This window comes from Eumetopias jubatus, unplaced genomic scaffold (genome assembly GCF_037043125.1).
Source record: "Eumetopias jubatus isolate StellerSeaLion01/CBP00866 unplaced genomic scaffold, mEumJub1_p1.0 scaffold_4, whole genome shotgun sequence".
Lineage (NCBI taxonomy): Eukaryota > Metazoa > Chordata > Mammalia > Carnivora > Otariidae > Eumetopias > Eumetopias jubatus.
Window position 1 is genome coordinate 91,043,669 of NW_028274810.1, and position 20,395 is coordinate 91,064,063.

Genomic DNA, 20,395 nt, shown 5'->3' on the forward strand with positions numbered 1-20,395 from the left:
TATTGAGATATCAATATCTTCGAAAGGATCGATTTTTACCCTTCATTTTATTAATGTGGTGTGTCGCACTGACTGATTTGTGGATGTTGAACCATTCTTGAATCCCTGGAATAAATCCCACTTGATCATGGTGTATGATCCTTTTAATGTATTGTTAAGTTCAACTTGCTAATATTTTGTTGAGGATTTTTGCATCTATGTTAATCAGGGACATTGACCCGCAATCATTTTTTGTGGCATCCCTGTCTGATTTTGGTATCACGTTATGCAAGCCTTATAAAATGTGTTTGGAAGAGATCCCCCCTCTTCTGTTTTTTGGACGAGCTTGAGAAGGATTCGTATTGATTCTTCTTTGAATATTTAGCAGAATTCACCAATGACATCATTTGGTCCTGGACTTCTGTTTGTTGGGAGGTTTTTGATGACTGGCTCAATCTCCTTGGTAGTAATTGATTTGTTCAGATTTTCTGTTTCATCGTGATTTGGTCTTGGTAGGTGGTATGCATGTTTTTACAACTTTATCCATTTCTTCTAGGTTGTCCAGTTTGTCGGCATATAATTTTTTATGGTAGTCTCTTATGATCCTGTATTTCTGTAGTATCAATGTAACATCTCCTCTTTTATTTCTGATTTTATTTATTTGAGTCCTTTCTCTTTTTCTCTTGGTGAGTCTAGCTAAAGGTTTGTCAACTGTGTTTATCTTTTCAAAGAACTGGTTCAGTTTCATTGATCTTTTCTTTTGTCTTCTAAATCTCTATCTCTTTAAATTTCTACTTCTGCTCTCATCTTTGTTATTTCCTTCTTTCTATTAGCTTTGGACTTCATTTGTTCTGCTTTTTTCTAGTCCCTTGAGGTGTAAACCTAGGTTGTTTGGGACTTTTCTTGTTTCCTGAAGTAGGCATTTATCACTATGAACTTCCCTCTTAGAACTGCTTTTGCGGCATCCCACAAATTTTGGTATGTTCCATTTCCATTTTCCTCTGTCTCAAAGTATTTTTTGATTTCTCTTTTGATTTTTTCTTTGAAGGAATCCATTGATTGTTCAGTAGCGTGTTGTTTAATTTTCACATATTTGTGAATTTAACAGTTTTATTCTTGTAATTGATTTCTAGTTTCATACCATTATGGTCAAAAAAGACATTTGATGTCATTTCAATCCCCTTAAATTTATTAAAACTTTCTTGTGACCTAACATATGATCTATGTTCCATGTGCATTTGAGAAGAATGCATATTCTGTTGATTTTGGAAGGAATGTTCTGTAAATATTGGTTAAGACCATCTGGTCTAACGTGTCATTTAAGGCTGATGTTTCCTTATTGAAGGAAACATCCTGTCTGGATGTGCTGTATATCCATAACCTAAGTGGGGTGCTGAAGTCCCCTACTATTATTGTATTGCCATCTATTTCTCCCTCTATGTATGTTATATTTGTTTTATATACTTAGGTGCTCCTATGTTGGATGCATAATGTTTACAAATGTTATATCCCCTTTTTGGGTTGGCTCCTTTATCATTATGCAATGCCCTTCTTTGTTCTTACACTCTTTGCCTTAAAATATATTTTTCAATATTTTATTTATTTATTTGAGAGAGACAGAGATAGTGAGAGAGAGAGCACATGAGCAGAAAGGAGGGGGAGAAGCAGACTCCCACTCAGCAGGGAGCCTGATGCAGGGCTCGATCCCAGGACCCTGGGACCATGGCCTGAGCCGAAGGCAGATGCTTAACCGACCGAGCCACCCAAGTGCCCCTGTTCTTACACTCTTTGTTTTAAAGTCTATTTTGTCTGATGTCAGTATAGCTACTCCAGCTTTCTTTCAGTTTCCATTGGCATGGAATATCTTTTTCCATCCCTTCACTTTCAGTCCGTGTGTGTCCTTACATCTAAAGTGTGTCTCTTGTAGGCAGCATATAGATGGGTCTGTTGTGGTCTTTTGTTTTGTTTTGTTTTGTTTTTTAAATCCATTCATCCACTCTATGTCTTGACTGGAGAATTTAGTCTATTTACACTTAAAGTAATTATTGATAGGTATGTGCTTATTGCCCTTTGTTAATTGTTTTGTAGTTGATTTTATAGTTCCTCTTGTTCCTTTCCTCTCTTGCTCTCTTCTTTTGTTGTTTGATTACATTTTTTAGTAATATGCTTATATTCCTTTCTCTTTCTCTTGTGTATTTACTATAGGTCTTTATTTTGTGGTTACCATGAGGCTTACATGTAATAGCTTGTATCTATAACAGTCTATTTTAATTTGATAACAAGTTAAGTTTGATTCCATTCTAAAGCTCTACATTTTTATTGGCAGCAGTCAGAACATCATGAGCCTTGAGACGACAGGAAAGACACACATAGCCTGCGGCTCTAATATAGGGCAGAAGGTGGATGGGGGGGCAGATTGGGCCCCATTCCCAGAACAGGTGGTGGAACACCAGCTCTCTCATGGTCCAAGGCCATGGTCCAAGGCCATGGCCCCCCCGCCTGCTGCCCATGGGGGAGGTGACAGCCAACAGCAAGACCCAAGGTTCCCACCAACCTGTGGCCACACAGGTCGCACTGAATGGTCAGCTGATAACAGGGGAGGCAGAAGGAAAGTTCTCATCGGAACAAGCCAACGTCTTCCAGGAGAGAACATGGGCTCTGGAAGTGGCCAGACGTGGGTTCAACTCCTACAGCTCTGCCCCTCCGGGCTCTTCATCCTTGGGTGCATGGCCTAACCTCTCTGGACCTCAGGTTTCTCATCTCTAAGTCAGAAGCTATATTAGGATCCACCTCCAAAAAAAAAAAAAATTGTTGAGTGCTTTGTCCATATCAGGATGTTCTGGGGGATGGAGCCATGAATGAGACATGGTCCCAGCTCTCCTAGAGTTCGAGTCTAGTGGGGAGACAATGACAAATCAGCAAAAATATATAAAGGTCATGTCTGTGGTGGTAGGTGTTCTGAGGAGAATGAAATGTGGGGGGCTGGAGCGAGAATGGGAGTAACACATGAAGGTGGGGACCAGGGAGAGGGAAGTTCTGGCTGAAAGGGTACTGTCTGATCCAGTCTTAAAGGGTAGATAAAAGCCAGCCATGGGAAGCCCTGAAGGAAAAGCACTCCAGGTAGGGAGGACAGAAGTGCAAAGGTCTGGAGGCTAGAATGCTTTGGCTTGTTCAAGGAGAGGGAAGTCAATATGGCTGGTGCTCCAGGAGGCTTGCACAAGAGGGTTACCAGCCCTGTCTTCAGCCCTCAATAGGAAAACCCTAGAAACAACTCAAATGTCCATCACGGCGAATGGATGAATATATGTAGGACAGTCGCAAGATGAAATATGAATCAGGAGTCAAAAAGAATGAATCACAGTGACATGCCACAATGCAGACAATTTCTAGGAATATCGAATTAAGAAGAAGAAAAAAACAGTCCCAGAAAGTTAAATGCTGTTTAATACCCCTATTACAGAGTTTAAAACAACTAAAATTAAAAATATACATTTTAAAGAATGCAAATATTGGGTGAAAAACACTGTAGAAAAAAGGCAAGCAAAGGTATGAGGAGCCTAGGGTTCTAGATAATGGTTGACCCAAGCCTGTGGTGGGCAGGAGGAGGAGCGGTTAGATGTTGCTAGGAGTTCTAGCTTTGCTTTGGTCATTTTTATTTTGTTTTGGCTTTCTTGAAGGTTAATTTTCATACAATAAAGTTCACCAGTTTCAACTGTAAAATTAGTAAGTTTTAGCAAACATACAGCTATAAAACCACCACCACAACTAGGACATAGAACACTTTCCTGACCCCAGAAATTTCCCTCCCGCCTAGTTGCTCTCTCTCCCACACCCACACCTGGCCCTTGGCAACCAGCAGTCTGTCCTCTGTCTCTTTAGTCTCATCTTTTCTAGAATCTACATACAAACTGAAATACACAATGCGTATCTTTCATTTCTGGGTGTCTTTCATTTAGCATAATGCTTTCAAGTTTCATCTGTGTCAGTACGTTAGACGTGCTAACATATTATTTAAAATAACTGTATGTCTAACTAAATAAAAGTAGCCCACGAGTAGCCTAATGATACCTGAAACTATGATGAGAGTATAGACTGAGGATTATGATTAATCCAATTCTGTTACTTGAAATCCCAATTGACAGAGAAAGAGAGAATAAGACAAAAAAAGAGAAAGAGGTGAGTGAGAACCAGACCCTGTAAGATCTCTTAGCAGGTCTGATAATAAAGACTTGGATCTTTATTCTAAGTATAAGGAAAAAGCCACGGGGCAGGGGGAGGCAATTGAGTAGGGCAAGGACCTAAGATCTCATTTACACTTTCAAACAAATGTCTTTCTGGGCGCTGCTGACAGTGGAGAATTATGGGGTATGAGTGAGGGGCGTCAGCTGGAGCTATTTTGGTCACAGAAAAAAGTGGGTGGGGCCTGGGGTGGTGGAGATGGAAATGGAGAGACATGGTTGGGATCAGGGTATATTTTGGAAATAGAGCAATCTCTGAGATCACCTCCGTGAAGAATGAAGCGCAGTGCCTGGCACTAAATCAGTGAACTTAATTCACATTAATTTGCAGAAAAGGGGCGCCTGGGTGGCTCAGTTGGTTAAGCATCGGACTCTTGATTGTGGCTCAGGTCATGATCTCAGAGTGGTGAGATGGAGCCCTGCATCGGGCTCCGTGCTGAGCGAGTGGAGCCTGCTTGAGATTCTCTCTCTCCCTCTCTCTACCCCTCCCCCCGCACCGTGTTCTCTCTCTCAAAAAAAAAAAAAAAAAAAAAATTGTAGGGCACCTGAGTGGCTCAGTCAGTTAAGTGTCTGCCTTCAAGCTCCGGTCATGGTCCTGTGGTCGGGCTCCCTGCTCAGCGGGAGTCTGCTTCTTCCTCTGCCCCTCCCCCTTGTCATGTTCTTTCTCACTCTCTCACTCACGCGTGCACTCTCTCTGCCTCTCTCATAAATAAATAAAATCTTAAAAAAAAAATTGCAGAAAAGACTTAGCACATCCTTACTGGCTGTTGGAAATAGCCTCCCTGCCCAGGACTAGCACTTAATAGGTGCTCAGTAAATGTTTGCTGATTAGGGCAAATAGGCTCCGCAGACTTTCCTGAGTAATCCCTGACGTCCCCCAGTGTCCCGTGCTCTAAGAATTGCCAGACTCCCTCCTGCTAGCATTACTGACTCAGTGTAGAGCCCTCCTTTGGGGCTCCTACATTTTGGAAGCAGGGGAGGAGGGCAATGCTCAGTAGTGTTATGGATTCCAAAGGGCAGATGTCAGGCATGAGGCGGGCAGGTTTTCTTTCAGGAGTGTTGGCCCTGCCAACACAGCCACGATCCTGTCCACTGCTCCGGTAGCCTGGCCCCTGGAAAGAGCGTGGGAACAATGGGAGCAGCTGTGAAAATCCCTCAAACTGAGCTAAAAATAACCATGGCCTCCCTTACCCCCTGTTCCCTATGGGCCTGGACATGTTTGTTTGCTCAGCTTTGGAGCTCAGAGCCATTCCCCAGACCCTGAGCTGAGGAAGAAAGACGGAAAGTCGGGGAGGCGGCAGGGGAGTGCAAGGGGCAGGTCCGAGACATCCAGATTCAGCCACAGAATGTCTGAAACTGAGACTGCAAGCTGATCTGACCCTTCTCTTCTCTTCTTTCTGGCAGATGGGGATTTGAGACCCAGAGAACATTGAGGCCTGGCTCAAGGCCCCTGGTTGGTCACTGCTTGACCTGGCAGAGCGTCACCGATGGTCTGGGGAAGGCCCACCTCCCCCACCGAGCTTCGCACGATAAACCGCCCAGCCTCTATCCTGCTGGCTTTGAGCAGCTCCCACTGCTCTGTCGGCCCTGCAGACAGACAGGCAACCACGCTGGCCTTCAGCTTCGTCCTGAGGGAGATGGGCCATCTCCCCACACAATCCCTGTCGAGGCATCTCGCCTTCCAGGCCCCATGGACGCTGTCAGCTATGCTGCTGCCAAACCTCTGGGGGCTTCTGGTCTAGGAGCAGCTGGAGCAAAATCCCAAAAGAGGACCCTCCTCCTAACCCCTGGGAAGGGCCAAATCTCCACCCATTAGGCCTTCGCAAGTCATATCCTGAATGGGAGGTGGACCTCTGTGTGTGCAGGAAAATATGGGGAATTGAGAAGGAGGTTGGGGGCGGGGGGTGCAGCTGGGGAGACTTTTTCTTAGGAGGAAGGTGTTTCCATTATTTCTGGTTCCCACCTGATGGGGAGTTCCATGAAGGTAAAACTTTCTCTTATTCATCTTTGAAGTCCCAGAGGGGGCCTGGCACATAGTAGGTACACATTAAAAAAGGCAAATAATGAATGAATGAATGAATGAAGCTAAAGGACTTGTCAAATGCCTGACTCTTCCTACCCTGAAAGTGGAGTTGACCCTGACATTCATGAAGGGCACATCTGGAGGCCATCGCCTCTATGTGTCCCAGAGATGCTCGGCAGCAGTGTTTGGATGGTGGTTCTGATGACCAGCCTTCTAGAGGATATTAGTAGATATTCCATGACAAATGGGCCCATGAGAATGGAGCTCCATGAGGTAGGGGTTTTCATATGCTTCGTTCACTGCTGTGGGCTCGGCTCTCAGAACAGAACCCAGCAGGAACACAACAAAGAAACAAAGATCTGATGGGATCTGGAAACATGAGATCAAAGTTCAAACAGTTCTTTCCTGTAGGACTTTTCAGAGCCTTTAAGGTACCTGTGTTAACTGTTAATCACGCATAAGGATCTTAAGTCCAGACTCTGGTGCCTCATCACCTTGTAGTTCCCCAACGACCAGCCCCACCCCCATAAGAGGGGGCAGCACAACCTCAGGGAGGCCCAGGATCAGGCAGGTGCCCCATGACAATGGTGCCAAGAAGCCACCACTGAGGGGACCCAGGACAAGAATGGCATGTAGGTGTCTCTCGCCCCAAGGAAGCCACTGAATCAGCTGGGACCCAAGAAGGCTGCTGCGCAATTGCACTGGCGAGGGGTGGGGACAGGGACAGGCTTCTTCCCAAAGCCAGGGCCATGCCTTCCTCAGGCAGAGCCAGGGTGGGGTGGGAGAACCCCCTGGCCCCTGTGGAGGGTTGTGAAGAGGAGACTGGAGGGGTGAAGCTCCCTCCCTCCCCTGCCCTCCTGGCACATACACATGCAACAAGTATTTGTGGAGCACCTACTGGATTCCAGGCACTGTCCCGGTCCCCAGCAATCCTTCTGCCAAGATGACAACTCACCGCCGGCAGGGTAGCGTGGCAGCAGGAATTCAGCGTCGGTCTGCTGGGTACTCTCCGTCCGCTCTCCGCCCGGCCCCGCCCTGCCCCATTGGCTGGCCGATGGATGATGGCATCCGCAGGCTCGTTTGTCCTCTGGGTTTGGATCAGTCAGGGGAAGCTACCAGCAGAGACCGAAGGACAGGAAGCGAGAGCAGTTAGGGTGTCTATTCGCTAGCCCCCTTTCTGCAGGTTTGCATTGGCTGCATTCCTCCACCAAAGGCCCTGGCTCCCAGCAGGAGGCCTCCTTTCCCAGGGGCTACTTCCTCTGGGCTCCAAGAACCCCCTCCTCCCTCTGGCCCTTCAGGCCTAGGTGTGGTATCAGCTCCCCGTTGTTGCCAGCCTTGGGGTGCCTCACCATCTCTTATTAGTTTCTCCAATCCTGCCTGCACTTCGATTAAATATTTCTCTATTACCCCTTGGGCTTGACCTCTGTTCCCCTCCCAGATCTCGGTTTCATTGAATGCAACAGAGATCCCAAATAACAGTGCATAAAATTAAGCTAGAAATGTATTCCCCTCTACCCACAAAGTCCAAGCTCTCCTTGCAGCTTTGCTCTGTGAAGTCATCTGCTCTTTCCATCTCGAGGTTCCTAGAGCGTGCCCTCATCCACAAGGCATTTGTAAGGGGTTCATTTGTGTCCCCCCAGATTCCGATGTCGAAGTCCTAACTCCTAGTACCTCAGAATGTGACCTTATTTGGACATAAGGTCGTTGCCAATGCAATTAGCTAAAATGAGGTCATTTGGGTGGGCCCTACTCCAACATGACTTGTCCTTATAAAAGGGAAATTTAGACACAGAGACAGACAGACACAGAGGGGAGACAGCCATCTCCAAGCCAAGGAGAGGGGCCTGTAACACCTCCTTCCATCACTACCTCAGAAGGAACCAACCCCGCTGACATTTTGATTTCAGACTTCCAGCATCTAGAACTATGAGGATACGTTTCTATCGCTTAAGCAGCCCCAGTGAGCGACCCCAGGGGACTCACACGCACGCAAAATGGCTGGTCTACCACACCCACATTCCCGACAGAGAGAGGGAAGGGCAAGCGGGTGCTTTATCTTTAAGCACCCAACCCGAAATTTGCATACACCTCTTCTGACCAAGTTCAGAAATCAGCACTTGGCCTCCCCTGGCTGCCCAGGAGCCTGGAAATGCCCTGTGCACAAGGAAAACATCTGTTATCATTAAAAAGAAAGGAAGAATGGGTAGTGGGGGCAGCTACAGGTCTCTGGCACCAAATGCCACAAACATTTTCAGATGTGAGCAGCAAGAAGCTCTGTCTAAGGTAAACAATTAGGACATGTATTCTCTCACAGGACTTGACTTCAAGTCCAGAGGCAGGGGGAAGCACGGGGAGGAACACCAAGGCTGGGGTTCGTTCCGGTGGCTCCGCCCTACACAGGCTGCTGGCTTCCTCCTCAGGCCGGAAGTCAGAAGGCTGTCAGTGTCTGTCAATGTCAAGCCAGAAAACAGAAATCTCAATTTCATTCAGGGAATCGGTTACCCAGGTGCAGGAAGTGTCGAGAAGCCAACAGGGAAGGTGGAGGAACCCAGAGATTAGCCAAGCTACTCCCAGGATGGAGGGATAGAGGAAGGGGATGCTGTTAGCTGGAGCTCAGGAGCCAGGGCCGCCCAGTCGAAGCTGGACCCAGCCCAGGCCTGTCCATCGGGAGCCACGGAGGAGGTATAGGGAGAGACTACCCTGATTTCTCTCTTCCCCCAGCCCTCCTGTCTCCCACCAGTGCCTCCCATTGGCTGAACCCAGCTGGAAACCAGCGGTCACAGGTACTGGGGAAACCCAGCTTATAGGACTCGATCTCCCCATCCCCCCTGCTCAAACTGGACACTGAGAAATAAACCCAAGGCTGGAGCTTCCGCGGAAGGGGAGGAGAGGGATGAACTGGAAGCCTCTGTAGGGAGGCATCTCAGAGCAACAGGGGCCTTTGAAGGGTTTTCAATAAGAGAGCAACATAATCCAATGCACGTTTTCGAATTCTAGGTTTTTCCGACTGCTGAGCAGAAAATAGACTAAAGAGCACGAATACCTTCTGAGAGACTGGCTGGGATTCTACAGAGGTTGTCCGGGTAACCAGGATGGGGGCCACGGATAAGCAGATGGCCAAGGACAAGGGAAGTGCTCAAGAAAGATGGAGCCTGGGTCTCATGGGAGAACCACGCAGGACACGCACAAATATGCCAGGTGACCCAATTCAGTGTCCCAGATACACAGCCGCTACACGGGGCTTGCACAGGGGAGGCACTCGCTCAGTGCCTCTGGTGAACAGGTGCCGCCACCATGTGCACACACACACACGCACACGCACACGCACTTAGCAGTGCCGCACCAGCGGGTTGCCGGCCAGCCCTTCACATGGAATATACCCGTGAAGACTACATATTCTTAGAAGGCTTTCAGCCACAAGTAACAGATGACTCCATTCAAAGCAACTTAACGGGCGCCTGGGTGGCTCAGTCGGTAAAGCGTCCAACTCTTGGTTTCAGCTCAGGTCAGGGTCTCAGGGGCATGAGATCGAGCCCGGCATTAGGCTCTGTGCTGGGTGTGGAGCCTGCTTAAGATTCTCTCTCCTCGGGTGCCTGGGTGGCTCAGTTGGTTAAGCGACTGCCTTCGGCTCAGGTCATGATCCTGGAGTCCCCGGATCGAGTCCTGCATCGGGCTCCCTGCTTGGCAGGGAGTCTGCTTCTGCCTCTGACCCTCCCCCATCTCATGTTCTCTCTCTCAGATAAATAAATAAAATCTTTAAAAAAAAAAAAAAGATTCTCTCTCCTCTTCTCCCCCTGCCTCTCCCGCCCCAACAATCAATCAATCAATCAAATAAAAGCGACTTGAAATGTAGGGCTTTTCTCACCTAACCAGATGGGGTGGTGGGGGTGGGACACTCACCATCGGCACAGCGGACCCAGGCTCTTAGGATCTTGCACTCTGACAGCCTAAGCCCATTGGCCTCTCCTCTGGGGTTGCCTCCTTCATTGTCCCAGGAGCAGACCCTGAGACAAGGATTTGGGTGCAGGTACTTGATTTAGGTGAGGACCCTGAGAAGCATGTGTAGGGAGCAGGGAAGGGAGACAGGGAAGGGAAGGGGGCCTAGACAAGGTGTGGTAGTGGACAACAGAGACCCGATCCCATGGGGAACTCTGGGAGCCAATGCCTCAGAGCCGTCCCGTCCACATGTGAGGAGCCTGCGCGTGGGTCTTCCTACTTGTATCCCCAGAGAGGGGATGTGTGCATGGGTTTCGATTACTCATATGCACAGCTCCAGCATGCCTGGGGCATGGCGTGCAGGCACGTGCTCAGAGTATGTCGACACACAGCCCCTGCACACACCAGGGCACACACGTATGTGATTCACATGCGTGCTAGAGAGTATACACCTCCTCCTTGTTAAAACAAACATCTGGGCCTTAATCTATTGGGATGCTGTAACAAAATACCATAGAGTCAGTGGCTTCAACAACAAATACTTATTTCTCAGAGTTCTGGCGGCTGGGGAGTCCAAGATCAAGGTGTCAGCGGATCCGGTGTCGTGGTTTCAGACGGCTATCTTTTTGTATCCTCACATGGCAGAAAGCTGCCGCAGACCTTCTTATAAGAGCACCAGACCCATTCAGGAGGGCTCTACCCTCATGACCTCGTGACCTCTCAAAGACTCCACCTTCTAATAACATCACACTGTGGAGTAGGATTTCCACATAAGAATTTGGGGGAGACACAAACGTTCAGTTCGTAACAATCTCTCACGGCTTCTTACTCTGGTCTTTGGCTTGGGCTGGGCAAAGGCTAGAGCATTAAGCATTTCTGATAAAAAGCCCACCCTTTGGAGCCCCACCTAAGGTAGAATGGCTGGAGGGAAGTGAGGGAAGCCATGGCAGCCCCTCCCAGGCGGCAAGCTGGGGTTCTCCAGCCCAGGATGTAATCTCTCAAGTTACCAGCAGAGAGTGCCCAAGAGCCATGATCGTGTTTCAGGGATGGGTGTGTGTGTGTGTGTGTGTGTGTGTGTGTGTGTGTGTGTGTGTGTGTGTGTGTGTGTGTGTGTGTGTGTGTGTGTGTGTGTGTGAGAGAGAGAGAGAGAGAGAGAGAGAGAGAGAGAGAGATTCTGGTAGGTTTCTTGTGTAAGGCTGTGTTTGTCTCTGGGTGTGTTTGAGGGAGAAGAGAGGTCTCAGGATTTCCTCATGGGAGTTGAGCTGAGTGTGATGGATGCACTCACCACCAGTGCTAGGGATTGCATCACCCAAGCTCCAATGCCTGGGCACAGTGTTGGGTGGAAGACTGGGAGAATAGAGAGAAAGAAGATGACTCAGGAGAAAAAGGCAAAGAGAGGAGAATCGGGAAGGAGGGTGAAAAGCAGACAGATGATGGTGGGCTCAGGGGAAAGAGAAAGGCTAAGAAGGTAGGCAGAGGAGTCAAGGGTGGTGAGTGAAGGGGTGCAGGGCCTACCTCGGTGCTTTAGCGGCCCGAAGTGTCTCTTCTCCCAGAGGGCCACCCATGCTGCCCGCCACAATGCTCCCCATCTTTCCAGGCCAGTTGGGGTTGGCACTTTCTTCAGGAAGGCCTCCCTGAGCCCTCAGGGGGGATCTGTCCCTCTTGCCTTTATGTTCCCACAGCTCTGGGAGATGCTACTTGGGACATCTCTGGTCCATTAAAACATGGGTGGTGAAGTCAGACAGACCCAGGTTAGGTTTGAATTCAAGCTCAACCATTGTTGTGTGACCTTAGCCAAAGAGACCTAACCTCTCTGCACCTCGATTTCCTCAGCCAGGGTAACACCAGTTGCTCCCTGATAGGGTTTTAGTGAGCAATTGAGCTAAAAAACACTTAGCACTGGGCTTGGCATATAGGGAGCATTGAACAGAAGGTGGCAATTATTACTCTTGCATTCCAGAGAGTCCCAACCTCAAATGATCTGCCTTGTCAAGTTGTTTGCCTTGACTTGGGTTCAGAAAATATTGTCATCAAAATGAATAGTGAGCACCACTGGTTAATGCATGTGAGCTCCCTGAAACGCTCATCTGTGCTTAACTCATTTTTTCACGTGTACAAGATTATCTGTTACAGTGTCACTTGAAATAAAACATAACTGGAAACAACCTCTAAATGTATATTGACAGGAGAGTGATGAATTACAGTATATTTGTAGAGTGCGATACTAAAGAGTGAAAATGATTGAACTAGAGCTACATGTATCCACATGGATAGATCTCAGAAGCGTTTCATTGAATAAAAAAGCAAATTACAGAATAATGCATTCAGTATCTCATAATATATATATATATATAGCATTTGAAAACATGCAAATCGATGATATGCCATATGGCAACGTGTGGGAACAGAATAAACAGGGAGAGCAATGATCATGAGAGATCAGGATGGTGGCACCCTCCCAGAAGGGAGGGAGCAGTGTTGGCAAGGTCTTCACGTGGCTTCAGCTGTATCTGTAAGTTTATTTTTTATTTCCTTGAATACGGTATGAGACCTTCTCTGTTTCGACCTTCACAATAACCCTGAGCATGAAGTATGAGGAAGAGGCTCAGGGAGGCAAGGTAAAGTGTCCATGCTTACTCAGGCTCCTGGAGGCAAAGGTGGGAATTGAACCCAGATCTCCTGATCCCAGCTGCCCTCTCTGTCACGCGGGCTGCTTGGGTTTTTACTGAACTGTTGGCAGTTATCTCAAGGACAAAAAAAAAAAAAAAAAGTGCCACGTTGCTGGGGCAGAGAAGCTAAACTGTGCTGGGCTGGACAAGGAGGATGGGCTCTGGCCCACTGGGCTCAGGGCTTGGCCTGTGCCCGGTAGGGTTTTGAGTCCAGGCCAACCGAGGGGGGGTTTCCCACCTTTCCATCCTTCCTGGTGCTCTCCTGGTTGGGTCAGATCAGGGCTAAAGCCAGCCTTGGGTAGGGCCTCTGTAGTGGGAGGTAGAGGCCTCCCAGACTCTGAACTGGCTCTTCTCCTGTTCCCACAGCCCCCCCTATTTCCCAGCACCAGTGACCCAGGGGCACAGGCGGGAGGATCACCACCAAGGGAGCTCTAGTCCTGAGGACACTCCAGGATGCCCAACCAGGACCTCATCCACAGACTCCAAACCATCCAGGGGCAGGGACGTTCCAACCATTCCAAAACATGGCCTGGCACTCATTCCTTCCCCCCTTTCCTCCCTCCCATCCCTCCTCCCTTCCTGCCTTCCAAAAACCTACGAAGTACTAGGGCCTGTGCCGGTCACTGGAAGACAGGGATGAGAGACAGACCCTCATTTCCAGGGGCTCAGGGTCTGCTTGGGAGGTCAGATGTATAAACAGATAAGCACCTAATAGACACTCAATACATGTTTGGATCCAAGTGAATGAGGCTGGCCCATGTGGCCCAGAGAAGGGCAGTGACCAGCTCAGGTCACACAGTGGTCCCATGGTGTAACTGACACTGGGGCCCAGGACTCCAGACACGGTCGAAGCTCCTTCTACTGCATCCCACCTCTGCTGTGTGTCTGTTTTTCAAGTTGATGATTGTGAAATATTTCAAGTATACCAAAAGTTTCAAGAATAGTATCATGCCAGGGCACCTGGCTGGCTCAGTCGGTGGAGGATGTGACTCTTTATCTCAGGGTCGTGAGTTTAAACCCCATGTTGGGCATGGAGAGTACTTAAAAATAAAATCTTAAAAAAAAGCAAAGAAAGAAAGAAAGAAGAAAGGAAGGAAGGAAGGAAAGAAGGAAGGAGGGAAGGAAGAAAGAAAGGAAGGAAGGAAGAAAGAGTAGTACCATGCCTCTTAGGAACCCACCATCAAGCTTTGTCACATCTTCCCATGACTGCAGGTGCCTCCCTTCCCAGCCTGAATCAAATGCTCTCCTTGCTTCCTGGGACATGTTTCTTTTGCAGACCCCACGTACGAGCTTCTTTAAACAGAGGCTGTGAGGTGTTTTCTGACACCAGCCAGTTCTCTGATACCCGCCAAGCATCCAACATTTCGATTCATTTCTGGCACTTTCTATCTGGTACTGGTGTCAAATCCCACCAGTTAAAGGACTCTGTTCCGTATGACTGTGCCCGCTTCAGACACAATCCTACCACCCCGTTCCTCTGGTTTGATAATTTGCTAGAATGTCTCACAGCACTCGGAAATACACTACTCATGTGTTTATTTGTTTGTTTGTTTGTTTAAAGATTTTATTTATTTATTTGTCAGAGAGAGAGAGAGGGGGAACACAAGCAGGGGGAGTGGCAGAGGGAGAAGCAGGCTCCCCGATGAGCAGGGAGCCCGATGTGGGGCTCAATCCCAGGACCCCGGCATCATGACCTGAGCCATAGACAGACACCCAATGGATTGAGCCACCCAGGCATCCCAAACACTACTCATGTTTACTAGTTTATTATATAAAGATTCAGATGAACAGCCAGGTGAAGAGATACATAGGGTGCACAACGTAAAGACTCGCAGATGCCATTCATGAGAATGGCAGGTCTGGAATGGCCGGTAGAGACTGTTCAGCAGCCCCTTCTTCTTCTCCAGTTGGACAAACTGAGGCCCAGGCCATGCAGCAAGTTAATAACACAGTTGGGCCTAGAACCCAATTTCCTCGTCTGTCAAATAATGAACAGCCAGTATTTATTGAGAGTCGACAACATGCCAAGGGATCAACCTTGGGGGGGCAGGTGTTCTTAGGATGCCCCATTTACAGATGAGGAATCTGAGGCTCAGTTACGGGAAGGAAGCTGCCCGAGGTCTTACAGCTGCTAGAACCAGCACCAGGCAGGAGGTCACTGGGAAATTGCTGCTCTCTGGGAACACAAGGTTTTTGCCTTGCTCTGGAATTGAAAGGATCTAAGTCATCTAAGCAGAGTTACAGGAAGCAAGAAATTGTCAGCAGCTGCTTCCACATCCCAGTGGGGGCAGGAGGAGGAAAACCCCTTCATATGGAAGGTGGCCTCCCCCGACCCCAGCTGAGAATCAAGGGAGCAGCTTTGTGGGGTACAGCCAAGAGCCGGAAATGTCAACCCTGCCATCAGCAGCCTGGTGGGGGGAGGAGCTGTCGGAGGGGGGCGTGCTCCAGAATGGGGGGAGGGGAGGAGGGGAGCCAGAGCAGGGTTTCCCACCAGCTTCATGGCGGGAGGCCTGAGTCTGAGCAGAGAGGAGGCCAAGAGACGTGAACTGAGTCATCACCATTTATTCCACGTGGGCTGCCTTTCGTCCCATGCTGGGTTGTCACCCTTCTGTCACCCTGTGCCTTTAGGAAAGTCTGTCACACACAGTCGCCGCATGTCTGTGGTGGCTGGGGGAACGGATAAGGAGGGAATAGTGGTCATGGTGGCCAGGAGGGGCGGGGGGGTGCCCCTGAGAAAAGGTGACAGCCAGAGAAGGCGGGGGAGCAAGGGGGGGGGTCTGAGAATTGGACCCAGACTGAGTGGTGACGGGAGACTGCAACAGCCTCCTGGGTTCCCTCAGAAAAAGTGGGAAAGGCTCCAAACTTCCCACGGCACACAGAATGGAGGTTTGAGCTGTCTTATTTGACTACTACGGGAAAAGGTACCCCAGAAAGCTGGAGGGCTTGGGGGTGTACCTGTTACCTGTGGAGAATGCTCAGGACAGTGTCTCCACTCAGTGAATGCTTCATCAAAGACAAAGCGATGGTGGCCCCTGTGGCAGTAGGTACTGCAGTTGGCAGGCAGAGGGGAGCCAGAACCTTGCCTGTGTTCCTTCAGGTGAGTTACTTCACCTCTGCCCTTCAGCTTCTCATCTGAAAAATGGGGGTGCTGGTCCTATCTACCTCGTAAGGTTGGAATGAGTGATAAATGAGTGAATGCGTATAAAGCACTTAGCACAGTATCATAGCCAGCTTCCCCAGAGCAACAGAACCAGTAAGAAGAAATACAGAGATGTCTTAGCCTATGTTCAGGTTATAACGCCAAAATACCACAGACTGGGAGGCTTAAAGTAACAACCATTTATTTCTCACAGGGCTGAAGGCTGGGAGTCTGAGATCAAGGTGTTGGCAGCCTTGGTGTCTGGTAAGAGCTTGCTTCCTGGGGCACAGAAGCATTTTCTTGCTGTGTCCTCACGTGACGGAAGGGGTGAGGATGCTCTCTGGGGCACTAACTCCATGAGGGCTCCACTCTCATGATCTACTCACCTCCCAAAGACCCCACCTCCAAGCGCCACCCCATGGGGGGTTAGGTTTCAACATACGAATTTTGGAGGGACACAAACTTTTAGTCTATAGGTACATAAATATATACGTGAAGAAATTTATTATTAGTATTGGCTCATGCAATTATGGAGGTTAAGACCCAGGAAAGCAGGTGGTGTGGTTCAAAGGACTGAGAACCAGACAACCAATCGTGTAGATGCCAAGCCAGGTCTGAAGGTGTAAGAACCAGGACTGATGGATTCCTAGCCCAACTCAGGCAGGCAGAGAACAAATGCAACCTTTTCTGTTCTCTTTTGGCCTTCAACAAATTGGATAATGCTGACCCACACTGGGGTCTGCCTCCCAGAAACACCTTCACAGACACACCCAGCAATAAGGTTTAACCAGCCATGTGGGCACACCCATCCAGGTGCCCCAGCCAAGCTGACACAGACAGTTACACACAGCAGCTGGGACACAGTACGCACTAGACACACATGGGCCATTATTATTATTATGGTTTTATGGATAAGGAAGCAGAAGTTTCACACAGCTGCCATGGTAGGCTGGTGAGCTGGGGCTCAGAAAAGAAACACACACAAAGAAACACACCTGATGTGTTGCTTTGCCAATCCCCTGGTAGCTTGTAATCAACCACCATGGCTGATTTCAAGCTACCAGCGATGTAACAACCCATTCCCCAAATTCTGGAATATTTAATAAATCGGCTCTGTGAGCCAGTCCGAGCTGACCCCAGCACGCCCCTGCTGCTCCCCCGAGCCTGCAGCGCACGAGGGCATTTCACAAACATTAGCTCGTCCTGCAAGCCAGGCAGTCTACAAGGTCCACTGAGAGCCCTCCCTCCCCCTTTTACAGAACAGCAGATGGAGGTTTGGAGAAGTTCAAGCACTTACCCAAGGTCACAGCTGAGCCAGTTACTTGCCGTCTTACTTCCTACGTCTTCTCCCAGCAAGGTGGTCGATAAACCTGCATATGGCCATGGTCCCCACCTCCCTTAGAGGAAATTTCCCGGGCCCCATGAAGACAGGAGCCCAGTCCTCCCCCACCTTGGCTGCTCTACCCCCAAATCCCTAAGGTGGCTTGGCAGGAGGGAAGTTCTTGTTGGCTGGGGTTCCTGTGAAGCCACACCTGCCCCAATGCTTCTGAGCTCAAATCCGTCCCGGCTTGTACCTGCCACATGTGGGTTTGGGGAAGGCTGTTTTGGCAGCTGGTGAGCAGAGGGCCTCTATCCTTGAGTTTGCTGGGGGAATGGGGGTGTGTGACTCACTGTGCTTGGGTGGGTGAAAGGCTGTAGCTAATGGGAGGGCCAGGACCCAGCCCAGTAAACATTTTTCAGCCCTGCAAGCAAGCTGGCAGGTAAAGGCTCAGGTGAGTCACACTGCTCATAGTGGCCTGAGGCTGGGCACAGATGTCCTCCAGGCAGGTTGGGACAGCCAAGAAAGTTTCATGGCTCTTGGCTCCTGCTGTCCCCTGGACTAACGTGGGGGTCTCAAGCCTGCAGCTGCTGAGCTCACACTCAGGGCTGCCAAGCTCCGCTTGCTCCTTATCTTTGATGCTTGCAGGAGCCATGTGACTGAAAGGACCTGGGAACACCTGTCCCCACCACCTCAGGCCCCAGAGGAGAAGGGTAACTGCTGAGTGGCAGACGCGGAGGTAGGGGGGCAGCGGGGGGTGGTGAATAAGCAGCATAGGTGCTAATGGGACGGTCTCTGGAGAAGGAGGCTATTCCCTCCATTCTGGGATAGCCCAGAGGAATGAGATGCCCTCAAACTCCTCATACCTGGGCTAGAGAAAGGGCCCCTGCTGGATGTAGTGGGACCCAAGAGGCGATAGCTAGAACTGCTGAGGCGGGCGGGAGGGGGAGGGGCAAGGGATGATGGAAAGCCAAGCTGGTTTGGTAATGGAGCTAAGGAGCCAAGGTTGGAGCTGGACCCGGTGGGGCAAGGGGGGGCACTGCGGTGGCTGGGGACTGTGCAGGGCACCCACCCAGGACATTCTCAGACCCTGACATTCATCCCTGCAGTGCTAGGGAGGGAAGAGGCAGCCGGGCTTGCTGAGTGGTGGGTGATGGGGTTTGGTGGGGGACAGGGCTTCAGCTGCCCACCAGCCTGTGTCTCCATGTTGGACCCCTCCCAACTCCACCCAGTTCCCAAGGTCGCCTACTGTGTCCTCACCGAGTGAGAGGAGTGGCCCCCTCTGGATAGAGCCAGAACACCAGGTTCTAGTTCTGATTGCCGGGTGAGCTTGGGTAAGTCTCTTGCCCTTTCTGTGTTTCAATTACCTCATCGGGAAAACGAAATACCTACCTCTCAGGGGTGCTGTGAGGATTAAATGAGAGGGTGGGAGGTCCTGGTGCCTAGCAGGTGCTCCACCCATGTCAGTCTCTTGGGGCTGGGGCTGGGGCTGGGCAAGAGGTAGGGCAGGCAGCTTCCCCATACCCTCCTCCTCATGTGTCCTCATGCTTGGAGTCAGCTGGTCCCTAACCAGCTGGCCTGACTCAAGAATGGACCCTGAAAGCCCAGGATCTAAGGACAGAACCTCCCCTCCCCACCCAGGGAAAGGGCATTCAGTCTCCTTGACCCCACTTCTGGCCCTAAAGACTTCTGCAGCCCCCAGAGTACTTAGAGATCCCTTGGAGCTAGGGAGGCCAGAGAGGGACATTCCTGATCTTCTGGGACGCAGCCTGGCTTTCTGGGAAGATGGAGGAATAGCACATTCCTCCTAAAATAATTGTCCTGGACTTATTTCCAGAGGCTCTTAGTGCCCAGGCCAGAAATGGCCAGTGATCCTGATGCCTGGGTAGCTTCAGGACAAACGGGACAGAGGCCCAGCCCTCTTGCTGGCTGCCTGCCTGGCCCCCAGCCCAGAACAGATCCAGGCCAGCCTGAGGCCCCACAAGGGAACTCTTAACACCACTTCCTTGGTCCACTGAGTTCCCCCCACACCTTTCTTCCTTCTTCTTGGGGGCCCTTTGATCTCTCCTCTTGGCTCCCTGTTTCAGCAACAATAACCACCCCACCCCAGGGCCAAAAGGCTCACTGGCTATGGGCTGGGGAGAGCCCACGCAGAGGTTTCCATGTTACACAGCACTTGATGATCCTGGGTCTGGTCATTCAGAAACACTGGATTAAACCCAGACTGGAGAACCCTCTCCAGAATGATGTGCCCATGCTCTTCAAACACGTCCAGGTCACGGAAGACAAAAAAGGGCTGAAGAACTGCTCCAGGTTGAAGGAAACCAAAGACACCTGAGAACGAAGGCCACGCGAGCTCCTGGCTTGGATCTTCCATGGGAAGAAGAGTTGCCTTGAAGAACGTCAGAGGGGCAATCAGCAAAATGTGGATGTGGATCGTATAGTAGAGGATCGTACTCTCCCATGGCCCAATGTCCTGTATTTGGTCATTGTAGTGTGGAGGTGTGAGATGTCCGGGCTGTCCGGGATGTCCCTTCGTCCTCGGTGTGGGGACTATTTCGTGCTGGGCCTCACAGATGTGATCTGTTCTTCTCCTGGACCCAGTCATGTTCTGCCAGATCCTGGGTCAGGCCACGAAGCATCCGAACTCCATCCTCCTCTTCATTTTTATTGGAGAAGAGGGTACGGGAGCAGTGCTGTATGTCTTGTGCTTGGTATTGTTCGATCCAGATGTCAGTTGGGGTAGGAAGCATAACCCAGAACGCTGGAACGAACGGGGTTCCTGTGATCGGTACAAGTTCTACTCGGTGAATGTAGATTACAGCAAACGAAAGAAGGTCCGGGCTTCTAAATGAAATATTTCACTAAAAAGCTGCTTAGAATGAAGGTCTTCCAGAAACCATCCGCACAACTTTCCGCTCATCCAGGAACTATCTCCCCTCTAAATGCATGAAATCATGTTGGTGCATTGTGTTGGGGTTTACACGGATTAAGAAATATCTAAAACTTGGAGAAAAAAAAAGAAACAAGAAGATGTCCCTGTTCGTTCGGTATGCAGGAGATACAGCCCCAAGTGTTCAGGGCTAAAAGATG

The 20,395-nt window shown here is 49.7% G+C and overlaps 1 pseudogene; it reads left to right on the forward strand.

Annotated features, from left to right (window-relative positions):
* The first annotated feature begins 19,908 nt into the window (after nucleotides 1–19,908).
* On the forward strand, nucleotides 19,909–20,157 carry LOC114199067 (cytochrome c oxidase subunit FA4 pseudogene; annotated as a pseudogene).
* The last annotated feature ends 238 nt before the right edge of the window (nucleotides 20,158–20,395 follow it).